At 33.4% G+C, this 3,156-nt stretch overlaps 1 long non-coding RNA gene across 1 annotated transcript; it reads right to left on the bottom strand.

Moving 5' to 3' along the window:
- Positions 1-471: 471 nt before the first annotated feature.
- On the bottom strand, positions 472-1,114 carry LOC133193701 (uncharacterized). The gene is made up of 3 exons (XR_009721977.1): positions 1,010-1,114; positions 752-849; positions 472-523 (listed from the first exon to the last, which is right to left on the bottom strand). It is a non-coding gene; the product is annotated as an uncharacterized LOC133193701 (long non-coding RNA).
- Between the last annotated feature and the right edge of the window lie 2,042 nt (positions 1,115-3,156).

Raw genomic sequence — 3,156 nt, 5'->3', positions numbered from 1 at the left:
GTGAAAATAATCAGTCGATCTATTTTCCCTCAGGAAAAATGTTCAGATAAGTAGAGAGTTTGAAAAGAAACTTAATTAAGGATTACACATACAAATTTTTAAAGTATTCAATTACTTCAGTTATTTGATCTTATATCAAGTTGGGACTTACTGAATTGACTGTGATTAGTAGACTATTCAGATTTGATCAAGTCCCCCCCCCCCCCCCCCCATTTTCAAATCAAAGTGCAAATTACTCTAACTTCTACTGCAGGAGTGTTAACTGGAATTGGAACTCAATCCTAGGTGTGCAGATTTTAGAAGGTTATTAAACTCATCTGATTTGTTTATGCAATATAAGTTACTGAATCATATTGTTATTTAAAAAAAAGCTTCATATTCATACCTGGTTAGACATTGATCTTCCTTTGATTACACTATTTTCTCCAAACATGTCATCATTATCGTACCAACGGAAGGATTTTTGAATTTCCTCAATGTATATATTCTCAGTTCCAGCATCAAGTCTCACACCTTGGAGCACCTATGTATTGGAAAACTCATACTACCATGAACTGAGACAAATATGGTTTCTTTGTTCAAGTAAATATTTTTTACAAAATAATGCATTTTATGTGTATTTATTCTGTATCAATACAAAATAATGTATTTAGAATGTTACTTAGTAGAAAATTAACTTGTGAAAATTGAACTGCATTTACAGTTTTCAGGAATATATTTATCAATGATTTGTAAAAATTATATACTCAACTATTTATTTCCTCCAGGAATTTCAAGAAATATGATGCTACAACAAAGGAGTCATTGTTTGTTCTTGCAACTTTAAGCCATAGTATTCGTCTTGAAAATCTGAAAGAATAGGAATTTGATCATTTAGATTAATAGTTAATATTGTTTTCTGATATGTAGCTACAACAGTATATAAAAATCATAAATTCTATAACTTCATAAATTCTTGTAATCTTACATGACTCAAATGAACACTAAAAGCTGATGCACATTAACTTACCCACACATTGCACCATGTATAGCGAAGCCAAATGGCTTCAACTTGTAGTACCCATCAACATGTGCAAGATAATTTGGTCCATTGTTTAGATACATTCTTCTTGTCAAGCAGTGACTTGTTCTTAGATCGACTCCATCAGGATCGATTATTCTCAATAAACACAACATGTTATCCCTGGAACAGTATATATATAATTAATCATCAACGATTTTAAATCTAACCATTACATTTTAACAAAAAAAAATGAATTCAATGAAATTATGATAAATATCTTATTGATATAAAACTCATTATAAGCAATAGGCACATCGTTTGAATTCTGTTTATTAATCATAATAAGATAATATACCTTCCTATAAAGATGCCATGTTTCTGAAGAAGTCTTCGTTTCATCAAACGACACCCAAGAGTCTGTCCACTGAACATCATTTCTTCCTTTGAGTAGAATATATGTAAATCATATGAAATTTTTGACATTTGTATGAGTTAACTAAAACATAATGAGCTATCATCAAAATGTAGATGTTACTGACGATTTTTCTAGATTTGATCAATCTATCAAAAAAGAAAGATGAAATAAAACACAAGCAATATTACCTGAATAGCCCTTATTGCCATATCCACATTGTATGATCTCCGTCTTCTCAAATTAAGTCTGGTCATGGGCCTTTTCAAATGTCTACAGCTTAAGTATTTAAAAAAAAATAATGCATAAAATATATCTTAAAATGGGAGATTTTAACTTCAATCACTATTTCTTAAATAACAGATACATGTATATATATGCAAGTAGAACACGCATATAAACAATCTTTGAATGAGACTATAAATTTAATGTATAGTAACTTTATTACTCTTAGAGAAAATATTAGCCTACACAGGTACTTGTATTATCATAACTTATGACAATTAATAATACCTACCTTATTTTCACACCCTAATTACTCCAAAGAAGGAATATGATTTCTTTATTATCGTATCCGTTAAAGAAATATTCTTGAATCTTTTCGTCAACAAACGCCATGTTGTGCAATGACTGCTGGGAATGTTATCCGGTTATAGAAAGTACTAATCGATAGAGCGATGGTGCGATGACACGATGACGATAGTGCGATAAAGCAATAACGATGACACGATATAGCATCGCGCCATCAGTATCGCGCCATCGCATCATCGCTATCGCACCATTGCATCATCGCTATCGTGCCATCGCGTCATCGCGCTATCGCTTAATCGTACCATCGCATCATCGTCATCGCATTGTCGTGCCATCGCATCATCGGCATCGCGCTATCGCACCATCGCTTCATCGTTATCGCACCATCGCTTCATCGTCATCGCATTATCGCGTCATCGCACTATCGACTCAAACCTCGATGGTGCGATGATGCGATAGTGAACTGCGTGGCCCTATCCGGATTCCATAGTTTTGAAAGGAATATTCTGTGAAAGGCTACTTGTGATCAATTATAGTGAGCATATTGGTGTCTGGGAATTTTTGTATTCATGAGAACCCATATTCCATGAGAGGAAAAAGAAACACATCCGATGTTTGATAATAAAAAGTTGGAGGAATTTTGGTCGGAAAGGGATGGATGGAGACACTTTTCCGGACCAGTTAACTTGAAATCAAGTATAAAATTTGATCAGAAACATAAAATATACGATTTCTCTTTTAATGTGAATTGATGTTACATGGATCTCAACAACCTCGTTTGAAGTTAGTGTTTCATAAATTTTATGGTCGTTATGATGACCTTGCTAACAAATATAACCTGTCACTGTTAGGCTTTTTTAATACTAAATTTGACCATTGAATATTCCGTCTACCTGATCAATACTAGGGCTCATGGCGGGTGTGAGCGGTCGATAAGGGGATGCTCCCTTCACACTTGCAACTGATCTCACCGTGGAATTTTCGGGGGTCCGTGTTTTATGCCCTGTTCACAGATTTGTATTATTTTTTTTAGAACATTCATTGTTTATTATCTTCACCTTTTACTTTCATTTATGTGGTTTAGTGTGCGTGTGTGTGTTTATAGAAGTATATATGAATGTCTTTATAGAAGAACTTATCAAGTTGTGCATACAGAATTTTTAAATTGAATTTAAAGATGAAGGGTTGTTGTGTGCGCTTTCCTAATTTT

Source organism: Saccostrea echinata, unplaced genomic scaffold (assembly GCF_033153115.1).
Source record: "Saccostrea echinata isolate AGI-Se365-2 ecotype Australia unplaced genomic scaffold, CSIRO_AGI_Sech_v1 ptg000028l, whole genome shotgun sequence".
Lineage (NCBI taxonomy): Eukaryota > Metazoa > Mollusca > Bivalvia > Ostreida > Ostreidae > Saccostrea > Saccostrea echinata.
The sequence above is the reverse complement of the archived record's forward strand: the minus strand, read 5'-3'. Positions and strand labels throughout refer to the sequence as shown.